We start from the raw sequence: 25,739 nt of genomic DNA on the forward strand, positions 1-25,739 counted from the left end.
TTAATGTTATGGAAACATTTCATAGCTTTTAATAGCATTTTTTTCATTGTAGTACCAAAAAGCTATAAATAACCCATTTTCTATAGCATAATTTTAATGTTATAAAAACTTTCTATAGCTTTTTTATACAACAAAAAATGCTATGCTTAATCTTTAATAGCACTTTTTAATGACATTATTTCTTTTTTAGATTTTATTGCTATTGAAACATTTGTACAAGTTACTTCAAATATTATTGTAAAATCAAAATTATTTTTATCTACAAACTTAGAATGTATTTAAATCAAATTATAAGCATATATATATATATATATATATATATATATATATGAAGTCGTTTGCCCATATTATTATCTAAATAAAGAAGAATACAGTTCACATTTCATACACATCTAATAATTATAAACAAAATCTTCAAGAATTCAATGTAAGAAGTGAGGAAACCAGTCTCGTGAAGCCAAAATTTAGACCTATAATCATGAATACCAATCATATATGGGATCTACTAACTAGTCTCGTTATGACATTGAACTCATCACAAAACCACCTTTCATAAATAGAACTCAACTCTTTAATCGAGTGTTTCTTCCAAAAATGATTGCAGTGGTGACTCCTTGAAGCCTACATATCGAAGAAACCAAGGCTCAGAAACAAACTCCATCCTATCTCATCCCCAAATCCAAATCAAAACTAAAATCTACAAGAAAAAAATAGTCGCAAAACTTTATACCTGTTACATATCAGTGTCTACTTTGATACAAAATCAATTGGACTTATCTTGAAGAGAAGTGGACTCAAAAGGCAATCCAATCAGAAGTTTCACCTGTTGACAATTGTGGTTTCTTTTGATAGGATAAACAAGCACACAACGGAAGTAAATAGAATCAATAAACACTATAATTACATTTAATTTGAGTTTTAAAAGCATGCAAAAAAGTTTTTCACGATAAAATGGTTTCTAAAAGACAAACCTTTGAACAATCCTTCAAATCCAAGTTGTTCTCCTCATAATTGACCTTCAAATTAGTAGTAGACCACCAAGAGTGTCTTCTTTACTATTCTCAGCCTTGGATTTGAGTGATGTAACTCAATATTTCAGTCAATTGAGTGTAGAAGATGGAGAGGGGTTAAAAAAATGAAATTATGTAGAATTTCTATTAAATTCCAACAACCATCCCTTCAATCTAAGAAAAATGATGCTTTTATGCATCTCACACATGCATAACTAAGTCTTCATCCACTTTGACACTTCAAAGAGCATTAGGAAAAGTGCTAGGTGTTTCAATTTGGAGTTGAAAAATGGAACTCCATAAAATTTCCAAAATTGGAAATTTCCACTAACCAAATTATTTTTTCAATTTTCTTTTAGTTAATTCAAAATTAAATAAAATCCAAAATTCAATTTCTAAAATTGAATTTGAAAAAAATTAATTTGATTCTATTTAATTAAAAAAAACTTAATTAATTAAATAATAATTTAATATCAAATATTCATGTAATCAATATTTAAAATCAATATTTAAATATTTTGAACCCTCCAATTTTGTTTAATTTCGATAAATTAAACGTTAATTATATTGAATATAATTATACAAACCCTAATTACAATTTAAACACTTCAAATTGAAAATCCTAAATTCAATTTGAACATTTCGAATTGAAATTCAATTTGAACACTTAAAATTGTAATTATTTCAAATTCACTCAATTTACTAATCCAAGGTGTTCAGGTTTTACGAGCTAGTAGAGGAACCTTATGGACCTACAAATCATGAGCTCCAATGATTTGAGATTAATTGGCTAAAACTCTTTAGACAGAATTAATCAATATTCGTTAACTATCAAGTCACACCACTATAGCTCGATAGTTGCACTCTCCTCATTGTAGATATATTTGTGTCCACTTTATTGAACCATAATTAGTAAGTCGATCCTTCACAGATTGTTTGTAATAACGGTTGGGTCAAATGTTGTTTTATCCCCGAAATTACATCTTGCTCCTTAAGTTCTACTGATCCTCTAATGAATAATTTGTTTGTGATCCAATCACTAAACCGAATCCCTCTCGGGCCAATGAGAGGGTGAGGCTCCTTGTTCAATACCTGATTCAACACTTAAGAGAACAACCTTTCTCCTATCCCTAAATCGGGTAGGCGTGAATTCCATCATGCACCCTATGTTTCCAGTTATCTACTCGGTCTTACTCCTGAAATGGAAGGTTTATTAAGCCAGCGCTGTTGAGTCATTTATGCAAATCTAAGGATAATCTCAAATAAAAAGGAGTTCATAATTAGCTCAGGATTAAGATCGAGTTACCTAAGTCATCTATGCGACATGGTTAGTCTTAAACCATAAACAACATTATAAAGTAAAAGTAACTTATTTCTTGGTCCAATCTTATGCAAACTCATTGCATAGGACGCCACTTTATTTGTAGCACCTTACAACAAATTGTAATAACTACAGAGTGGGATGCATCCGATAGTGTTACCAGAATAAGGCACCTAACCTTATTCGTATACTATAGATCGTTTTGGCTATTTACTTGAACTTGATTTATCTTTATGTCTCCACATAAAGTTCAAGTACTCAATAATAGCCATGAATCTTAGTTTATTAGATTTAGTCTTTACAAGTGCAATCTACATATTCAACAATAACTTTATTGAATAAATGTCAAATAACATATTTATTGAAAAATAGAAAATATTTAACCTCACAAACTGTGAGTTTTAGGACATACACCCCAACAAACTCCCACTTAGACTAAAACTCTAGTGGATAAATATATACAAATATATACAATATTGAGTTCAATGGGAGAATAAATACAATAAACAACTAGGACTACAAGATAGTTAGAACTAGGGTAAGTGAGAAAAATAATGAGTATCTGATACCCTAGTTTATTGGAAAGACTAAATCCAATAAACTAAGATCCATGGCTATTATATAAATACTTGAAATTTATGTGGAGACATAAAGATGAATCAAGTTTTTGTAAATAGCCAAAACGGTCTATAATATACGAATAAGTTTGGGTGCCTTATTCTGGTAACACTATCGGATGTGGCCCACTTTGTAGTTGTTACAATCTATTGTAAGGTGATACAAATGAAGTGATCCTGATTCGTTCATGTATTGACATGAGAAATGGGGGCGTTCTATGCAATGAGTTTGCATAAAATCGGACCAAGAAATAAGTTACTTTTATTTTATAACGTTGTTTACTGTTTAAGACTGACCATTTCGCATAGATGATCTAGGTAACTCGATCTTAATCCTGAGCTAACTATGAACTCCTGTTTATTTGAGATTATCCTTAGATTTTCATAGGTGAGGGTTAGCCCAATAGCACCGGCTCAATAAGCCTCCCATTTCAGGGGTAAAACCGAGTAGATAGCTGGAGAAATAGGGTGCAAGGTGGAATTCACGCTACCCGATTTAGGGATAGGAAAAAAGTTGTTCTCTTAAGTACTGAATCCAGGTCTTGAACAAGGGGCCTCACCCTCTCATTGGTTCGAGGGGGATTCGATTTAGTAATTGGATCACAAACTAATTGTTTATTAGAGGATTAGTGGAACTTAAGGAGCAAGATGTAATTTCCAGGGTAAAACAACATTTGACCTAGCCCTTATTACAAACAACCTATGAAGGGTCGACTTACTAATTATGGTTAAATCAAGTGGACACAAATATATCTAAAATGAGGAGAGTGCAACTATCGAGCTATAGTAGTGTGACTCGGTAGCAGTCTAAAGAGTTTAGCCAATTAATCTTAAATTGTTGGAACTCATGATCTATAGGTCCATAAGCTACCTCTACTAGCTAGTAAAACATGAACATCTTCGATTAGTAAAATGAGTGAATTTGAAATAATCACAATTTTAAGTATTCAAATTGCAATGTTCAAATTGAATTTAGGGTTTTTAATTTAATGTGTTCAAATTGCAATTAGAGTTTGTATTCAATATAATTAATGTTTAATTTATCGAAATTAAACGAAATTGGAGAGTTTAAAATATTAAAATATAGATTAGATGGATAGGATTCATGTTTAAAATTAGGTGTTTGATTAATTTAATATTTGATATTAAATTATTATTTAATTAATAAAAATTAATTTTTAATTTTTAAAATTCAGTTTTAGAAATTGAGTTTTGAATTTTATTTAATTTTGAGTTAATTAAAAGAAAATTGAAAAACAATTTAGTTAGTGAAAATTTCCAATTTTGGAAATTTTAATGGAATTCCATTTTTCAACTACAAATTGAAACACCTAGCACTCTTCCTAATGCACTTTAAAGTATCAAAGTGGCTGAAGGCTTAGTGGATGCATGTGTGAGATGTATAAAAGCATAATTTTTCCTAGATTGAAGGGATGGCTGCTAGAGTTCAATAGAAATTCTGTAGAATTTAATTTTTTTAAATCCTTTCCATCTCCTACACTCAATTGACTGATTGAGTTCAACCACTCAAATCCAAGGTTGAGAATAGTAGAAAGACACTCTTGGTGGTTTACTGCTTATTTGAAGGTCAATTACGAGGAGAGCAGCTTGGATTTGGACGATTCTTCAAAGTTTTGTCTTCTAGAAAACCTTTTATCTTGGAAAACTGTTTTGCATGCTTTTAGAACTCAAATTAAACGTAATTAGAGTGCTTATTGATTCCGATTGCTTTCGTTGCATGCTTGTTTATCCTATCATTTGGTATCAGAGCATGATTTAAGCACTCAATTAATGTTAATTTGAGTTTGGTGGGTGAATTTCTATGATTGCATATTTGGGGACTGATATGGTGCTTCAATCAATTTTGGTATTAGTTTTCTCTTTTATTCCTAAGTTAAATTTGAAATTGGCTATTGTTCGATGAGCTTATATGTGTGCTCTAGAGTCTATAATTTATTTGGAGTCAATAGAGTCGAAATTAGGTTGTAATTGAAGCTTGAAGCAAGCAAGGTTTGTAGCAAAAATCTGGATTAGAGCTACTGCCCTTGCAGCATCACGACACTATTCAGAGAGCGTAACGACGCTCTTCATCTTTCAGCCCATGGCGTCGTAACGCTGGGATGAGTGTTGCAACGTTGTTCATCCCAGCCCAGTAACGCGCGCGTTCGTGAGCCGGTTCGCATGGGAAAGGTCTTATTCAACTGTTTTTCAAGGATTTTGGTCTGGTTTAACCATCCTTGGTCTAGTTCAGCATCTTCTGAAGGCCTAGAGGTCCAGTTCAGGCAGCTCGGGTTGGTTTGTGAAGTCCAAAACACTTTTGGAGCAGATTTTGACTTGTTTTGTAATAATTTAGTTATTATTACTTAGTTGGGATGCCAAAGTTGAACCATATCAGTGTTGTTTAAATATTTATGCATGTGATGTATGTTATATTTAAATTAAAACATGTATGTGAAGGAACTCTTATACAAGAGAACCGTTGAGCGAAAGAAAGATCGTTCCATAACCATTGTGAAAGGACAAAATATTTACAAACATACAAGAACAATTATGCATCATAGAGTAAATTACAACATGCTTTTCATTTAAAACCAAAGGGAATCGAATGACATACCTTTGAAGAACTCTTCTTCAAGTATTCCCTCGATCTACACCAGTCATGCATCCTAGCAAACTCGATCACGAGCACGAACGCAATGAACAACCAACGCAACTCATGAACTGTCAGATCCTTGAACCCAATCGAGTAAAAATCGATCCTCGACCCTCGAACAAAAACACTCGACACCACCACTCGGTTGCCTTGGTATTCTTAATGTGAGAATCCAGAAGGTGTGGGCTCTGTGTGGATTTGGTAGAGAGAAGGAGAAACTCAACGATCGAGTAAACGACCGAGTAAGTGGGAGAATGTCTAAGTCTATCGTATAGATTGGATACTTGATCGTCTAGTAGACGAGAAGATGTCGTCTAGTAAACTCGATGCCTCGTCGTTCACTCTCTCAAAGGCTATCGTCTAGCTTTTTTCTTTCCCTCGATCGAATGAGATGTGATCATAAAAATTGAAAATAATTTTCATTTTTATTCTTCAGTTATTAAAAACTGATGGTAACTTCCCACTCAAACGACTTAAGGAGAAAATGTAACCAACCATCAACAATTATCTTATAATTGTTTTATTATAAATAAATATAATAACTAATTTATCATATTATATTTATAACCTATATTTTTAATATCACATCATATGTAATATTTAAACCATAGTACTTTTTCTCCTTTATGAAATTTAATATAAATCATATTTATATTAATTCCTCCAATTAATGTTCTAATACATCAAATCAATTATATCACATATAATTGAATCAATTTAATTATATAATATATAATCAAATTCCTTATTGTTAATTTGAACATTTCAAACTAACCCAAAAACTGATTCTCAACTTTAATCCTTTAAGCTACCAAGGAGACCTTATAGACTTGTAGCTTGAAGCTTCAACGATACCTGAATAATTGACTAAACTCTTTAATCATGATATCCAGCATCCGTTAACTGTCGGACACTCCACTGAAGACCGACATTCGCACTCTTCGTACTACAGATATATTTCTGTGTCCATTATATATAACCAATCAACAGAACGATGACCCTTCACAAATCGCTCGCAAGTACAGTTGGGCCAATTTACTATTTTGCCCTTATAGTTATATCTAACTTCTTAAGTACCATTAAATCCTCTAATGAACAATACATCATAGTCCTACTATGAGTGAACACTTCTCGGGCCATGAGAAGGTGTGGCGCCACATTGTTTAAGCCCGGAATCAACCCTTAAGGGAGCAATCTATTTACTTATCTTGCTTCAGGGAAGGAGTGAATTCTGTCTTGTGTAGCTAAATTCCCAGTTCCCCAATCAAACGAATCCCCAAAGTGGTAGGTTTGAGTCAGCGATCTTGCGACTCGTACCTATGAAAATCAAAGGACCGTCCTCATAGGCAGGAGTTTCCAACTCACTCAGAATTAAGATTATGTTACCTGTGGTCATCCTAGTGAAATGAAAGTCTTTATCATAAATGACGTTATATAACGAGACTAAACATTTCGTGGTTCGGTCTTATATAAACTTCTTTGTATAGGATACCCCCGTTCGCATGTCTCCACATGAATGATCAGGATCAGACCATTTGTAGCACTTTACAATAATTGTAACATCTACAAAGCGGGTCGTATCCGTAGTGTCACTAGGATAAAGTTTCCCTCCTTTATCCATATACTATAGACTATTTAAGTTATCACTTAAAGCACGATCCACTTGTATGTCTCCACATACATGCTTAAGTTACAATGATAACCAGGGTTCTTAGTTTATTGGTTTGTGGTTAACGCAATTAAAATATCTCATATTTCGTAGACAATAATGAAGAAAATATCTCATATTATTACATCACATATGTTTGTTCATACACGTGTTTACAAACTATAGGACCCTACAAGATTTAAGACATCAAGCCCAATAGTATGTGCATATTGTATGCCATGTAGATTTAAAATTCCACTATAGGAAGCATGTTACATACATTGGATATATGTTATAAATAAGTTATAATATATAGTATGCATGTTTAGGGTTTCTGGTGTTTAATATAAGTATTAAATTAAATTATGAATACCTTTGTTGAATGTTATGGATGCAAAGCATGTCTATTATTTTATAAGTTGTTATAAAATTGGATTAGTCATTAAAATCCATAAGAAAGATAAGATGTATACTCACGTAGGTTAAACCCTTGTTTTAATAGTTAAAATAGGTCTTTATCTTATAAAACACGGTTACGAACTCAATCGATATATAATCCTGTCTAAGGCTGGAGGTTTTTAAGTTGACAGTTTATAGAACACCTCCTACCTAGGGATTATGGCCGAATAATTGGGCGTTGTTAATTGGTATTATAAGTGTGTGTGAGCAGTGTGAGGTAATAAAACGTTTACCACCTAGACATCGTAGGTTAAATCCATTTATAAACGTGATACTTCGATAAACCATATAGACTTAGGTTATTTAATTAGCCGGAATAAACATGAATATAAATATATACCTAAACACTTTGTAGAAAACTTCAGTGGGAGTTTAATGACATATATGATATGTTGTTAGAAAAATTCAATGGGAGTTTAATTTCAAGGATCTCATATCGTAGAGTTCCATGAGCGCGTTCGGATCATTCCGATCTCACCGTGATCGAAATACACATTATACATTCAATACAAACAGTTATGCAAACAAAACTTAATTAACGGCATGGTAAGATAACACCACTAAAGAGCCACGGGTATTCTCGAAATGAAAACCCAAAGGGTGGGCTTTGGTGAATTTGGTAGAGGAAGAAGGAAACAAAAATCGTGTAGGCGATAAGTAAGTGGGAGGGAAAAAAACGCTATCGCATAACAGACTGCTTATCGTTTAAGAGGAGTTACACGATCATGTAGGATTTACTGAACGATCGTTTAGGAAAAGGTACACGATCGCTTAGTAAAACTGGCACACTATACGATCGTTTAGAGAAGCTATCCGATCGTGTAGGCGATAGTGTGCGATCATTTAGCGCGAGGTGGACGATCGTTTAGGCGAAGAAGAGCTACCGTGTAGTCTCTCTATTTTCTTAAGCAATCGCTTAGAATTCTCCAACGTGCGTTTCACGAAATCTTTTTGGGCGATTGATTGAACGACTCAAAAATGAAAACAATTTTCATTTTAACTCTTCGGTTACAATAACCGACGCTGCCCACTAACCCACGTCTGAACGTGAATTTGGATTAATTATCATATAATTAATCAACTAATTAATTAATAAATATAATCATATTATATTTTTATCCTATAGTTTGATATCACATATCTACGATAGTATTTTCTCCTCTATTTGATATAAATCATATTTATATCTAATTTCCTCCAAAATAATGTATCTCATACATTTAGCCAATTATATCATATATAATTAACAAGTCCAATATATAATCAAACTTCCTCTTGTCAATTTGAACTTTTCAAATTAACCCAAATACTGGTTCTCGACTTTATCCAAGTTACCCAGGGGACCTAATGGACCTGTGGCTCGAAGCTCTAACGGTTCGTGAATAGCTGACTAAACTCTTTAGCCACGAGATCCACCATCCGTTAACTGTTAGGTATTCCACTAAAGACCAACAACTGAACTCTTCTTACCACATATATATTTCTGTGTTCATTAGATATAACCAATCATGAGTAAAATGACCCTTCACAGATGCTCGTAAGTACAGTTGGGCCAAATTACCGTTATACCCTTGTAGTTACATCTCACTCCTTAAGTACCACTGATTCCTGTAATGAACAATACAACATAGTCCAACTATGTGTAAACACCTTTCGAGCCAAGAGAAGGTGTGTGGCGCCACATCATTAAAGCCCCGAAATTAGCCTTTAAGGGAGCTATCTATCTACTTACCCCTGCCTCGTGGAAGGAGTGAATTCTATATTGTGTAGCTGAGTTCCCAGCTCCCAAATCAGACGAATACCCAAAATGGTAGGTTTGAATCGACGACCTGCCCGCTCACACCCATACAAATCAAAGGACCGCCCTAAATGGCAGGAGTTATCAACTCACTCAAGATTGAGGTCATGTTACCTATGGTCATCCTAGTGAAGTGAAGTCTCTGTCATGAACAGTGTTATATAACGAGATGTTGACACTTTGTGGTTAGGTCTTATACAAACTCTTTGTATAGGATGCCCCCACTCACATGTCCCCTACACGAATGATCAGGATCAGACTATCTGTGACAAGTCACAACACTTGTGACCATTCCATAAAGCGGGCCACATCCATAGCTTTACCAGGATAAGGTTTCCCTCCTATATCCATATACTACAGACCATTTTGGTTATCACTTAAGACATGATCCACTTGTATGTCACCACATACATGCTTGAGTCAAATATACAGATAACCAGGGATTTTATGTTTATTGGTTCGAGGTAAAGCAAATAAAATAAGTAATTGAGCAAAAATACAAGATGTGAAGTAAATATCATATATTAACAACACAAGCGTTCATACAAACTGTTTACAAACTACAAGACACGAGACTTTAGAGCATCAATCCTAATAATCTCTCACTTGTCCTAAAGCGAAGTGGGTGTACAAAAAAACTAGTACAAAACAATAAACTAGGGCATAAAAGCCCAATACAAGAAAATATCCCACTTGCCCTTGTCCAACCGCGGGCTATCCTGTAAACCCATGCTCCGTAGGTGCCCTCAAACATTGTAGCCGTAAGAGCCTTCGTAAACGGGTCAGCAACATTAAAATGGCCTGGGTTAGACTGATCCGTTTCATCTCCTTAACCTCTTGAAGTGTCTTAGGACTCCATGCCTGAGCGGCAGTAGGCCTCTCCTGGAGTCCTGCATCGAATACTTGAGCAACATCTTGTCAATGTACGATGCCTGAGACAGTGCTAGCACTTTGTTCTTACGATCCCAAAAGATCTATATACTTAGAACAAACTGAGCCTCTCCCAAATCTTTCATTTGGAATTGGGTCGCTAGCCAGTTCTTAATTGCAGTTAGTAGACCTACATCATTCCTAATGAGTAGGATATCATCTACGTACAACACTAAGAAAACTACTGAAGCGTGGATGATCTTCTTTTAGACACAAGGTTCATCAACGTTTTCATCTCGGTCAACATCCTCCATTGCCTTCTTATAAGACAACGGATCCTCAACGTCCCATCTGCTACCATAGCAAGGATTTCTGTGAAACCTAAATAGGAAACGGGTGGGTTCGCAACCCTTCCACTACGTCGAGGTTCCCTAAACTCTTGAGGTGGAACTGGCCTATTGGATGAACTCTCATCAATAACTCTTGCTGATGGACTGTGCTCCCTTATATGATCTTCCTCCGGCGCTAAGAGTTGGGAAACGATTCCATGTTCTATCAAATAGTCCTGAACTGTGCTCCCTTAATGCGTTTTCAACTTTAGCCTTGAACTCTTTGAACTTTTCAAAAGATTCAGACTTCTGTTGCATAAGATAAACATACTCGTACCTTGAGTAATCATCAGTAAAACTGATAAAATACTCATAGCCACCACGGGCTCGCACATTCATAAGACCGCAAAGGTCAGAATATACTAACTCAAGAGGCTCCTTAGCTCTATAACCTTTTCTAGTAAAAGGTCGTTTAGTCATCTTATCCTCAAGGCAATATTCGCACACTGGTAATGAATTTTCTTCTAACTCACTTAGAAGTTCATTCTTCACCAATCTCTCAATCCTATTGAGATTGATGTGCCCTAAACGAAGATGCCAAAGTTGGGCATTTTATTTTGGAGAAATTCGTCGACGTTTTGATTGAGTTACGACAGTTCTGAACAATTCAGTATTATGGAGGGAATTAATGGCTAACAACCTTAGCACATATAAATTCGATTCCAGATTTGCTGTGCAAATAAAAACACCATCTTTATGAATAAACTCTTTATCCACATTAAAAGAGATAGTATATTTACATTGCAATAAAAACTTTATAGAAATAAGGTTCCTCTTTAGTTTGAGAACAATATATACATCATTTAAAACAAGAAACCTATTCTGTAAAGCTAACTAGAGTCCTTCCACTGCCACAATTGAAACGACGTGCCTGGTGCCTACTCGCATCGTCATCTCACCAACCTTCAACTGTCGCTAAGATTTAATCCCCTGAAAAGAAGAACAAACATGATTAGTGGCACCTGAATCAATTATCCAGGCATAATCATCATTCTTCACTAAACAAGTTTCAAGCACAAGTAAATCACATTTTGTCACACTCCGCTCCAGATTCCCCTCTTAACCTGGATGGAATGGTGACTGCAGCAGTTACCAACCCTTTTGCTGGCACTTACTACCTATCTAACTTGTTAAATTTTACTCAAACCCTAAATACATACATATCATTGATATACAGACATATTAACTCAGAACTTAACACATTTACATTACAGGGTTTCGCAACATTGTCCATACATGAATACTATAATTTAGTGAGCCCCATCTAGAATACTAGTCACTAGACAGACACATGTGTACTAACTAATACAAATCTTCAATTACGTTTCCTTCAACCTGATTCTTTGAGTGGCAGAGCAGCAACAGAAAAGTCTTTTGGGAACTAACCACTACCTGAAAAGGAAAACATTTGAAAACGTGAGCTAGAAGCCCCGTGAGTGACTTAATAAAAACATAAATCTCATTCTTAAACTGAAAGCTTGAAAACATAATACTATAACTAAAATACACCAAGCAAACGTGTACATAAAACCTTTAAAACCATTGTAACTGAAACCTGAATCTTAGTTGAGAATGAACATTCATTGCTCTAATTCCCAACGCCAAGCCATGGCCAGATGAGACCTTTACTTCGACCTGTTCATACTGAACTATGGCTAGGGGAGATCCCTACCACGATCTCTTTAAATGTACCGAAGGGCATCTCAGGCAACTTCCTCTAAACATAAACATTGATAACTACTCTTAAACACCATTAAACATCATTATTCCCTAGTTGAGAATGAGCATACATCGCTCTAGCTCCCAATGTCTGTTATCGGCCAAGAGATCCATACTTCGGCCTCCCTTTCCTGGTATATAGCCTAGGAGACCCATACTTCGACCTCCCTTTACTAGTATATGGCCTAGGAGACCCATACTTCGGCCTCTCATTACTAACTATCTACGTGCACATGGAGTTTCTATGTACCGTCAATACCTTAGGTACATTTATGTTATCGGCCAAGAGACCCATAATTCGGCCTCTCTTTGCTGGTTTATGGCCTAGGAGACCCATACTTCGGCCTCTCATTCAGTACTACACACGTGCACATGGAATTTTCTATGTACCATCAACAGCTTAGGTACATTTCTTCAGATACCTTCCTTACCTTCTGTATCCGGCTCACTTAAGCTATCAAGTTCTCGAAGAACATTAAAAAAATAGCTCTCAAATATAGTATAAAAAACTCTTAGGATACTTTCTCTACCTTTAGTATTCCTTTCATTATATTTAGGAATACCAACGCATGTACTTTGACAACCTTAGGTATTTAAAACATAGTACATCAAGCTTCATTCAACCTTAGCTTTAACCCTAACGCATGCTTTATACTTTGTGAAATAAGTTGGCTTAAAACATATTGAACTAGCTTGTAAAAAACCACTAGCATGCGTTAGACATGGAAAACATACTTGGAAAACCCATACATTAGTAAACATCATGAAAATGGAGTTACTAAAACATATTGAAAGTATTTGGACAAGATAACATATTTAAATCATGTCAATTCCATGAAAAACATGCTTTACTTAGCATGTGAAATAGCTTCAAACATATGTTGCTTGGCATTTCATATAAACACTTAGCATGAGAAATAACTTCAAAGAAATCATGGTTTCTAAATCTTTAAAACATTAAATCATCACATAGTCACTCACAGCTCGTTGGCCTCTTAACGGGTTATACGCCTCTTCTAACTCTTCTTGGCCTAAAAGGACATAATTCCCGGTTAAACTACTTAGAATTCTTAGCAAAATACCTCAAATAGTTCATTTACTAATGGAAATTTCTTCATCAATGACAGCTTTACTAGCAAGATACTCATCATGAGTGAATTCCTTCTCATGAGCGAGATCCTCATGAGCGAGATCAAGCTTTTCCTGGCAAACTTTCATCCTAGCGATACTCACCTTACCAGCGAGATTCAGTCCAATTTCTAGCGAGATTTCCTTCTAGAGGGAGATCTTCACCACAAAATTAGCGAGATTTCCTTCATAAGCGAGATCCTCATTCTTCATATCTCGCTATAACTCTCTACGGTGAGTTGTTTGCTTATTCTTCCCAAACAGCTGTCTGCTTATGCACAGATTCTCTGTTACAAATTCAAAAATTCATAACTCAAAATCCATACCTCTTTTGATAAAACTTCCTTCTACAAATATGTTTATAATTGAGTTAAATTTCTTACCTTAAAATTTCAGCCAAAAATTCCTTATAATTTGGCCTAAAGATTCCAATCTTCACCTCGGGCCCTGATTAATCCGAGTTCTGCCTCCTTTGCAAATTCCTCACTTTTGTTCTTCTTCTCCTGCAATCTTTCTCCTGCAAACCAACCTCGAAAACTAGATTCTTCCAGCTTTCAAATGGCACTAATGTTACTAAATTTGCTCATGTAGATTGCCGAAACCAAACTTTCGAATTTCCTCTGCCTTTTAATCTTCCTGCCGCCTCCCGAGTTCAAGGATTAACCGTCACGTCACCCCATATTTTGTGCCTCCAGCCCAAGCCAATAAATAGGCTTCGTTATTTAATATATTTTCCTTTTTCTTTCTCTACAACTCCTATAAATAACATGGATTTTCACTTATTAGACATTTAATGTATAATTTCTTTGCCTAAACATACTTGTCTAGGAAATTCAGAATTCGGGGTTTACACTTAGCTACACAAGAGCTTATTTCTTCTTGCTTCCATCCTCTATCCCTCCTAAAACATGGCTTCATTTAACTCATTAGAAGACATCACATTGCTTACTCTTACATAAAGTAATTAGGGTTCCAGTTTTACACATTTACCTTTATCCGCCTTGGCCTTAGCCTTGGCTGCTTTCTTCTCTTTCAGATATCGAGGACAGTTCCTCTGCCAGTGTCCATCTTGGTTGTAGTGGAAACACTTTCCCTTAGCAACTTGTGAACGCCTACTTAGGGCGACATGCGGTGGGTTAGCAGGTGCCTTCCCTTTTCCCTTACCACCCTTCTTCTTCTTCCCCTTTGCAGAGTTAAAAGTAGAAGGTGCAGACTTCATTCCTGAGGTCGAACCTTTATGGAATGTCTTGGAGGATGAAGCAACATTTGCCTCACCCTTCTATCTCTTCTTACTTTTCAGTAAAGATTGGTATGTCTGTAGTTTGAGACGTTGACACTTCGTGGTCAGGTCTTATACAAACTCTTTGTATAGGACGCCCCCACTCGCATGTCCCCAACACGAATGATCAGGATCAGACTATCTGTGATAAGTCACAACACTTGTGATCATTCCACAAAGCGGGCCGCATCCGTAGCTTTACCAGGATAAGGTTTCCTTTCTATATCCATATACTACATACCATTTTTGTTATCACTCAAGACATGATCCACTTGTATGTCACTACATACATGCTTGAGTCATATACAGATAACCAGGGATTTTATATTTATTAGTTTGAGGTAAAGCAAATAAAACAAGTAATTGTGCAAAAATATAAGATATGAAGTAAATATCATATATTAACAACATAAGCGTTCGTACAAACTGTTTACAAACTACATGACACGAGACTTTAGGGCATCAACCCCAACATAATTAACATATATGATATGTTGTTAGTGTTGGGTTTTATGTCTTAAAACTTGTGGTTTGTAAACAATAAACTCATTCTATAAATCGATAAAGTTGTTATTGAATATATGAATTGCTCATTTCGTTTTAGAAATAAATCCAATAAACTAAAAGATCCATGACTATTATATGAGTACTTAAACTTTATGTGGAGACATAAAAGTGAACCAGGTTCAAGTAAATAGTTAAAATGATTTATAATATATGAATAAAGTTAGGTGCCTTATTCTGGTAACACTATCGGATGCAGCCCACTCTGTAGTTGTTACAAGGAGTTGTAAAGTGCTACAAACGAAGTGATCCTGATTCACTCATGTAATGACATAAGGAGTGAAGGTGTCCTGTGCAATGAGTTTACATAAGATCGGACCAAGAAATAAATCACTTTTACTTTATGACGTTGTTTACTACTTAAGGTTGTCTATTTCATACCAATGACCTAGGTAACTTAACCTTAATCCTAAGCTAACTATGAACTTCTGTTTATTTGAGATTATCCTATGATTTGTATAGGTGAGGATTGGCTCAACAGTGTTGGCTCAATAAGCCTCCCATTTCAGGGGTATGATCGGGTAGATAACTAAGGTCATAGGGTGCAAGATGGAATTCACTCCTACCTGCTTTTAGGGATAGTAGAGAGGTTGTTCCCTTAAGTTTTGACTTTGGGTCTTGAACAAGGGGCCTTACCCTCTGATTTGCTAAAAAAGGACTCAATTTGATGATCGAATCACAAACCAATTATTCATTAGAGGATTAGTGAAACTTAAGGAATAAGAGGTAATCTCAAGGGTAAAACAGCCTTATGACCCAACAGTTATTACAAACAACCTGTGAAGGGTTAACTTATTAATTATGGTTATATCGAGTGGACATAATATATCTATAGTGAGGAGAGTGCAACTATTGCGCTTTAGTGGAGTGACCCAGTAGTTAATGAATGAGGGTTAATTCAGTATAAAGAATTTAACCAATTAATCTCGGATCGTTGGAGCCCATGATCTATAGGAGTCCACAATCCTAAGAAACTAGAACGTTGTTCAAAAGTATGCCTACTTGTAGGCTATCCTGAAGAGACGAAAGGCGGTTTCTTTTATGTTCCTCAGGAGGATAAAGTATTTGTATCGACAAATGCAACTTTCCTAGAAGAAGACCACGTTAAAAATCATCGATCTCATAGTAAGCTAGTAATAAATGAAATGACCAAAGAGACTACAGATGAATAAGCAAGAGTTGTTGATGAAACTGGTACTTCACATCCTTCTCAAAAGTTGAGAATACCTTGACTGTTAGGGTTGATGCTCTAAATCTCGTAGGATTCTATAGTTTGTAAATGTATTGAATAAACTCATTATCTATTTAATAAAATATATGATATTTTATTCTATATTTTTGTTACATTAACCCAAATCAATAAACTTAACATCCAAGGTTATCTTGTAACTTAAACATGTATGTAGAGACGTATAGGTGGATCATGTTTAAGTGATAACCTAAATGATCTATAGTAGATGGATAAAGTTGGGTACCTTATCCTGATGACACTACGAGTATAGCCCGCTTTGTAGGTGTTACAATTGTTGTAAAGTGCTACAAATGATCTGATCTTGATCATTCATGTATAGACTTACATTTGTTTAGTCTCATTATACAACACCATTCATAATAGAGACTTACATTTAACCAAGATGACCATAGGTTTGAATCCTGAGTGAGTTGTGAACTCCTATCTGTTGGTCCTTTGATTTGTATAGGTGAGAGTGACCAGATCGCTGACTTAACAAACCTACCATTTTGGGGATTCGTTTGATTGGAGATCTGGGAACACAGCTACACAAGAAGGAATTTACTCCTTCCTCGAGGTCGGGGTAAGTAGATAAATTGCTCCCTTAAGGGTTGATTCTGGGGCTTGAACAATGTGGCACCACACCCTCTCCTGGCCCGAGAGGGGTTTAGTCATAGTTGGACTATGATCTATTGTTCAATAGAGGGATCAGTGGTACTTAAGGAGTTAGATGTAACTACAGAGGCAAAATGGTAATTTTGGCCTAACTGTACTTACGAGAAATTCGTGAAGAGTCATCGTATTGTTGATTGGTTGTATTCAATGGACACAGAAATATATCTGTAGTGTGAAGAGTGCAGCTGTTAGTCTTTAATGGAGTGCTCGACAGTTAACGGATGGTGAATAATTTAATTAAAGAGTTTGATTAATTATTCATATACCATTGAAGCTTTAAGCTACAGGTCCATAAGGTCTCCTTGGTAGCTCAATAGAAATCAATGAGAATCAGTTTTTGGATTAATTTGGATTGTTCAAATTAATAGAGAAATTTAATTATATATGATATAATCAAGTTATTTTAATTATATGTGATATAATTATTATAATGTATTTGATACATTATAGATTATTTGAGAGGATATAAATATTTGAATAAGATTCAAATATTATTAATATAAATTAGATTCATAGTTGTTAAATTTAATATAAATGTGATTTATATTAAATGTCATATAAGAGAGAAAAGATACATATGATATTAAAACTATAGGTTATATGTTATATTTGATATGACATACAATTCAATATACATATAATATGATAAGTTAGTTAACATATTTATATTTATATTAAATGTCATTTTTTTATTTAAAATAAAAATGAGGGAGGGAGTTACAACTCTTTTCCCCTTCTTTTCTCTCCACCCACGTAAATGGGTGGTTGTTATATTTGGCATTCTAAAAAGAAAACTTTATCTTCTTGCTTTTGATCATTGAATTTGAGAGTGAGGAAAAAAAACATTACTCTATGGGTTATTGGATTTGTTGGTGAACAATTTCAATACTTCCTCTTCTCTACTAAAATTTTCCTCTTTCGAAAATAGTCAAAGCCCACCACTCCTGGGTTCTCTAATTGAGAATACCGAGAAAACCATTGTGGTTGTGTTCTCATTTTTGATCGAGGTTTTCTTGAAGAAAGTCTTCAAGGCGTTCATGTACTGTTTGAGGGATTCTTGAAGAAAATTCTTCAAAGGTAAGGTTTCTAAAACCTAATTCTATAGTATGCTGTAATTTATGTAAATGCATATCTTGTTCTTGATTTACTGTAAAATTTACATTAAATGAAAAATGGGATTTGGGATGATTTTTCTTCTGCTCACGATTCACTTCAATTTGGGATCCTTCGTCGATGTAGTGGGACGGTTGTGCAACAGCCTGACTGGTACATGGGTTAACTAAAACTCAAGTCATCATACCAGATGATGGCTTAGATGATCCATTAACTTTCAAACAAGCAATGGACCAGTGGATTAAAGCCATGGACCTTGAAATGGAGTCAATTTACTTCAATTTAGTATGGGATCTTTTAGATCAACTTGAAGGGGTAAAACCCATCGGTTGCAAGTGGATCATAAGAGAAAACGAGACCAAGCTGGTAAGGTATAGATCTATAAAGCTAGACTTGTGGAAAAATGGTTTACCCAAAGAATTGGGGTAGACTATGAAGAGACCTTCTCTCTGATTGCCATGATAAAGTCTATTAAGATACTCTTGTCCATAGCTATATTTTATGATTATGAAATTTAGCAAATGGATGTCAAGATAGCCTTTCTGAATGACTATCTTGAAAAGAGTATTTATATGTCTCAACCAGAAGGGTTTATAAAACAGGGTCAAGAGCAAAAGATTTGCAAGCTTAATAGATCCATTTATGGGTTGAAACAAGCATCTCAATCCTAGAATATGAGATTTGACACTGTGATCAAATCTTATGGCTTTAACAGAATGTTGACAAACCTTATGTTTACACGAAGATTGGCAACAAAACTGTAGCCTTTCTGGTTTTGTATGTTGATGATATTCTACTTATAGGAAATGAGGTAGAATTTTTTGTTGACGTCAAGAGATGGCTTGTTATGCAATTCCAAATGAAATATTTGGGAGAAGCGCAGTATGTTCTTGGGATCCAAATAGTTCGAAACCGCAAGAACAAAATTTTAACATTATCTCAAGCATCTTATATAGATAAGATGTTGTTTAGATATAAAATGCAAAATTCCAAGAAATGTATGTCACCATTCAGACATGGAATTCATCTATTTAAGGAAAATGTCTAAAGACACCTCAAGAGATTGAGGTTATGAAACAAATTCCATATGTATCAGCAGTAGGGAGTTTAATGTATGAAATGTTGTGCACTCGTCCTGATATATGCTATGCAATTGGAATTGTCAGCAGATTTCAGTCCAATCTAGGATATTATCATTGGACTGCCGTTAAAAACATCCCCAAGTATCTTTGAAGAACGAGAGACTATATGCTCTTATACCAATTGAAGGAAATCAGAATCGAGATTTTCATGAGTAGCAGAAGCAAGACTATTCCAAATTACAATCATGAATCAACAAATCATTTACAGTCGACTTTAAACAAACGGTTATACAATTATATAGAGAAATTACAGCATGAATAAACTCAAATGAATAGAGATCAAACTCTATACGAACATCGGTAGAAGCGTCTCCATGCTCCGATGCGCAACTCTGATCGAACACAGCGACCACGAACACTTGATCTACACGACCACAACACCGCACGAAAACAGCATGAACACTTCGCGCTCGTCCTCAACAATCTCCTCGGTCACGATCTCCTCCGCAACACGAATGAACACCGCGCTCGTCCTCAGCAACATGAACGACCTCCATAGCACCACAGACGACCTCCAGAAAACCTCAACGGTGTCGAGTTAAGTCTGACACCACTAACAAGGTGACCTTGGTATTCTCGGTGTGAGAATCCAAAGGGTGGGCTCTATTCGGACTTGGTATGAGGCAGACGAAAGGAGGAAAGAACGATCAAGTACACAACTGGGCAAGTGGGAGAAGTCGGAGACCTATCGCATAGGTCAATGCCCAATCGTTTAGATAAAACTATGTGATCGTCTAGCAAAAGCTATGCGATCGTTTAGCTCTATCATTTACCTTGGTCTGTCGCATACAGACTCTACACGATCGTTTAGCTCGCACCTGCATGATCATTTAGCTCGCCCAGTCGTCGTTTAGTAAATTTGTATTTACTTAACGACCACCATGAGTTTCTTTTCACCGAGAGAAAACTCAAAATTCTTTTCAATCTTTTATAAAAAACCCCTTTTTCAAAATAGGAAACCACTTTCCTTTTAAAATCATGGTTACCATGATCTAATAACCACCCACTACTTTGGTTATTTAAAAGAAAAATTATTAATTATCTAATAATTAATATTATTATAAACATAAATGATAACTAATTTATCATACTATATTTATAACCTATAGTTTTAATATTTCATCCCATGAAACATATAAACCATAGTTCTTTTTCTATTCCATGGTACTTAATGTAAATCTCATTTACATCAATCCTCCACTAAATGTATCTTATACATCATACCAATTATATCATATATAATCAAAATACCTCTTGTCAATTTGAAAATTTCAAATCAACACCAAGAACTGATCCTTAATAGAATCCAAGCTACTAAGGGGACCTCATGGACGTGTAGATCCGAAGCTCCAACGGTACGTGAATAACTGGCTAAACTCTTTAGTCATGGGATCCACCATTCGTTAACTACCAGACACTTCACTAAAGACCAACAGTTGAACTTTCCTCACTACAAATATATTATGTGTCCATCTTAACCAATCAGCAGTGCGACAACCCTTAACAGATCGCTCGTAAGTACACTTGGGCCAATAACTGTTATGCCCTGTAGTTACATCTGTCTCCTTAAATATCACTGATCCCTATAATGAACATAAGTCACAATCTTACTATGACTGAGTCTTCTCTTCCAAAGAGAAGCTGTGGCCACTATGTTCAAGCCTCAGAATCAGCCCTTAAGGGAGAAATCTCTCTACTTATCCCTACTATGGGAAAAGAGTGAATTCCATCTTGTGGATTGAGTTCCTAGCTCTCAGATCAGACAAGTCCCTAAAAAGGTAGGCTTGTTGAGTTGGCAATCTGGCCACTCTCACCCATACTAATCAAAGGACCGCCCTCAAAGGCAGGAGTTCATAAAACACTCAGGATTAAGGTCGTGTCACCTATGGTTGTTTAGGTGAGATGCAAGTCTCTAGTATCAATGGCGTCACGTTCAAACTCTTTGTATAGGACACCCCCGCTCCACGTCTCCACACGAATGGTCAGGATCAATCATCTGTAGTAGTTTAGAACACTTGCAAACCTCTACAAAGTGAGCCATATCCGTAGTGTCACCAGGATCAGGTATCCCACCTTAATCCTTATACTACAGACCGATTTAGGTTATCACTTAAGGCATGATCCACTTGTATATCACATATACATGCTTAAGTTCACATAAGATAACCAAGGTGCTTTGTTTATTGGATATGAGTAAATGCTAGAATTAAATAACACTTATTTTATTCATTGAATAATGTGTAGCTTTACAAAACAACGAGACTGCGGGAGAATTAGGACACCAATCCCAACACGTATATGGTGCTAAAGATCCGTTCCTTACTAAATACACTGATTCTGACTTCCAGACCGATATGGATTCAAGGAAATCAACTTCTGGGTCAGTTTTCAATATAAATGGAGGAGCAGTAGTCTAGAGAAGTATCAAGCAAAGTTGTATTACTAACTTCATAATGGAAGCTGAGTATGTAGCTGCAAGTGAAGGAGCAAAAGAAGCAGTATGGCTCAGAAAGTTCTTAACTAATTTGGAAGTAGTTCTAAATATGCACTTGCCGATCACCTTATATTGTAATAACAGTGGAGCGGTTGTTAACTCAAAGGAACCTAAAAGCCATAAGCGTGGAAAACACATTGAGCACAAGTATCATCTCATTAGAGAGATTGTACACAGAGGAGACGTGATTGTCACGCAGATAGCCTCACAAAACAACTTGGCAGATCCATTTACAAAGGCCCTCTTGGCTAAAGTGTTCGAGGGTCATCTAATGAGACTAAGACTACAAGATAGTTAGAATTAGGGCAAGTGAGAGAAATAATGGGTATCTGATGCCTTAGTTTATTGTATTTATTCTTTACAAGTGCAATCTACATATTCAACAATAATTTTATTGAATAAATGTCGAATAACATCTTTATTGATAAATAGAAAATATTTAACTTTACAAACTGCGAATTTTAGGACATACAACCTAACATCTTTGCCAAATGCTATGAATGATGGACATTTTCAAAGTGAGTATTGTTAGCAAAACATAAATCAAATGTATTCAAAGGGCTTATGTAGAACTTATCTATTAACATCTAACTTCAACCTGTCCAACTTTTCTAACTAAGAAAGCATAAATAATAAAAAAAATTAAATTTTTATACATTGAGAAACAAATACAGAAATATTTAGACTAAGATGCACAAATAGCAAAATCTCCTTTTCATTTTTCCCAACCTTGTATCATTCTTTTCTACCAAGCTAAGAGGTGGAACTTGAAGTTCCACGGCAAATAACATTCCAACTTTGGCCAATATATATATAATATTAAATGAATAACCAATCAAACCTTCATCGAGAAAAAATTTGTAAGAATTCAAAGGTGAATAGGAAAACAATGTAAAAAGTTTCTAAAAGTATCAAACTCTAAAAACAACCTAAAATATGTAAAAAAAAAAAAAAACTAACGGCTAATTGGAGTCCAAGCATACTATAAAAAGTAACACCAAATATTTTCAGCAAATTTGAATTGTATTGACATCTTCAAGAAAGAAAGAATAGAAATTAGCAGAGTAGTTGGTTTACCTCTTTTCATGAAAAGTCTCTTGGTAGTGGCAAAAGCTATGGTGAATGGAGGGTTAAAATGAGCACTACATATTTGGCAAACAGAATAAACGATGACTATTACAACGAAACTCCAAACAATTGAAATCCTTGGGAAATCAAAGACTTTGTCTTTGCTTAAATTCACAACCTCTGATTCTCCACCTGCAAGTATCGAGAAATATGTCCCCACCATTTATGCTGTAAACTATTTCCATTTCCACAACAAAGAAAGAAAATTTCAGCCACTTGGAGCTAAGCTAAATTAGAGAAACATTGCAGACGGAATCATGCTTTTCAAACAAAAAAAACCAGCAGGGAATCTAAATTAAACAAAGGGAAACACAGATCTGAACTCACTAGGTTGTGGGTACTAAGAGATGTGGGTCGTTCGAGATGAGATTCTCAAATCAACATTACAAGTCACTGACTGTGGCCATATAAGTCGTCGTCCACTGGAGCGGATTGTCGAAATTCATTTGAAGTCTATCTAATCGAGATGAAAAATTTATAAGAGAGCACAAAAAAAGAAAGAAAGAAAAAAAAAAAAAAAACCCATCAGCATAACACAATCTGTGTGCAATAATCAAAGGAGATGAAGTTGAGAAATGGTTTTAAAATGAAGCAAGTCCGACCTTAATCGACAAGTCTAAAAAGCTCTACCAACTCAAAGTTTTCAAAAGTGAGTTAATGAAATTTCTCTTCTTTGATACCCAAAAATTTCCCAATCTGCAATGGTTTGTGAAGCTTCATGCCCTAAATCAAGACCAAGAAGTAGTCAGTCAAAAATAAAGAAGAAGGAAAGAGAAGAGAGAAAAAGAAGAGAAGAAGATGGGACAGTTCGAGAAGAGCAGAGAGTGAAAATTGAAGAGGGAATAGCCATGCACATACATTCATTCAAGTGAACAAAATCCATTTTAAAAAGGAAACCAATGGCTTTTCACAAACCATGTATTTGCATACAATTTTGCAAGCAATCAATTCCAAGCCATCTAATCATAACAAGTATTTCAACTTTTGTAACCCAGAAACATAAAATGTTGCACATGAACTCCACATATATGAATCCAATTACTCGAGATCTGTTAAGAATTTAAACAAATGTAGGAAGCTTAAAGAAAAGAACATGAGTCCCATTATTTTCATAAAACGAGTGCACAAACAAAGAGAAGAATCCAAAGAAGAACCCAAATCATTAACAAATCCATAATCAACAAAGAATAAAATACTATTAAATTCATCGTTGTTACTTCAAACCCGACGTCATGAGATATTACTACTACTGCATCTGCCACATTCCACAAAGCATCAAAAAGAGTTTATTGATGCAATGCTATAATCTAAAGAAACATTACCATTTTTTCAAATTTAATACAAGTCTAGCGACTCATCAATCGATGAGCTTGGATGTGCAGTGCTGTTAATCTCTACTTTGGATCAAGGAGCCGAATTGACTGGCTGCCCAAATCAAGGAAGCAGGTTTCTCTCCAAGAAGCTGCCTTATGTCTTCATGTATGCTTTGGTTACTAGAGGAGGTCTTCCTATCCCATTTACATGTCCAATAAAAAGCAGTAAGAATTAATTGTTGGGTTGTATGTCCTAAAACTCACAGTTTGTAGGATTAAATATTTTATTCAACATTTTTTCAATAAAGTTGTTATTGAATTTATAAATTACACTTGTAAAGACTAAATCCAATAAACTAAGATCCATGACTATTATATGAATACTTGAACTTTATGTGAAGACATAAAAGTGGATCAGGTTCGAATAAATAGTTAAAATGATCTATAGTATACGAATAAGGTTGGGTGCCTTATTCTAGTAACACTGTCGGATGCAGTCCACTCTATAGTTGTTACAATTTGTTGTAAGGTGCTACAAACGAAATGATCCTGATTCATTCATGTATTAACCTAAGAAGTGGAGACGTTTTTTGTAATGAGTTTGCGTAAGATCGGACCAAGAAATAAGTCACTCTTACTTTATCACGTTGTTTACTATTTAAGACTGACTATTTCGCTTAGATGACCTAGGTAACTCAATCTTAATCCTGAGCTAACTATGAACTCCTGTTTATTCGGGATTATCCTTAGATTTACATAGGTGAGAGTTGGCTGAACAGCGCTGACTCAATAAATCTCCCATTTCAGAGGTAAAACCAAGTAGATAGCTGGGGACATAGGGTGCAAGATGAAATTCACGCCTACCCGATCTAGAGATAGGAGAAAAGTTATTCTTTTTAGTGCTAAATCCAGGTCTTGAACAAGGGGCCCCAACCTTTCATTAGCCCGAGAGAGATTTGGTTTAGTGATTGGATCATAGATCAATTGTTCATAGAGAATCAGTGGAACTTAAGGAGCAAGACATAAATTTAAGGGTAAAACAACATTTGACCCAGCTGTTATTACGAATAACATTTGAAAGGTTGACTTACTGATTATGGTTAAATCAAGTAGACACAAATAAATCTACAGTGGGGAGAGTGCAACTATCAAGCTATAGTGGTGTGACCCAATAGTTAACAGATATTG

The 25,739-nt window shown here is 35.2% G+C and overlaps 1 long non-coding RNA gene across 2 annotated transcripts; it reads right to left on the reverse strand.

Moving 5' to 3' along the window:
* Nucleotides 1-11,512: 11,512 nt before the first annotated feature.
* LOC120072545 (uncharacterized) lies at nucleotides 11,513-24,717 on the reverse strand. 2 transcript variants are annotated; one of them, XR_005480535.2, is made up of 6 exons: nucleotides 24,561-24,717; nucleotides 23,841-23,961; nucleotides 23,566-23,695; nucleotides 23,188-23,370; nucleotides 12,101-12,157; nucleotides 11,513-11,695 (listed from the first exon to the last, which is right to left on the reverse strand). It is a non-coding gene; the product is annotated as an uncharacterized LOC120072545 (long non-coding RNA). The 2 variants fall into 2 exon arrangements; XR_016524877.1 differs by having other exon boundaries at nucleotides 23,188-23,413.
* Between the last annotated feature and the right edge of the window lie 1,022 nt (nucleotides 24,718-25,739).

The sequence above is a fragment of the Benincasa hispida genome, chromosome 1 (assembly GCF_027475165.1).
Source record: "Benincasa hispida cultivar pf3 chromosome 1, pf3_genome.v1.1, whole genome shotgun sequence".
NCBI classification, from domain to species: domain Eukaryota; kingdom Viridiplantae; phylum Streptophyta; class Magnoliopsida; order Cucurbitales; family Cucurbitaceae; genus Benincasa; species Benincasa hispida.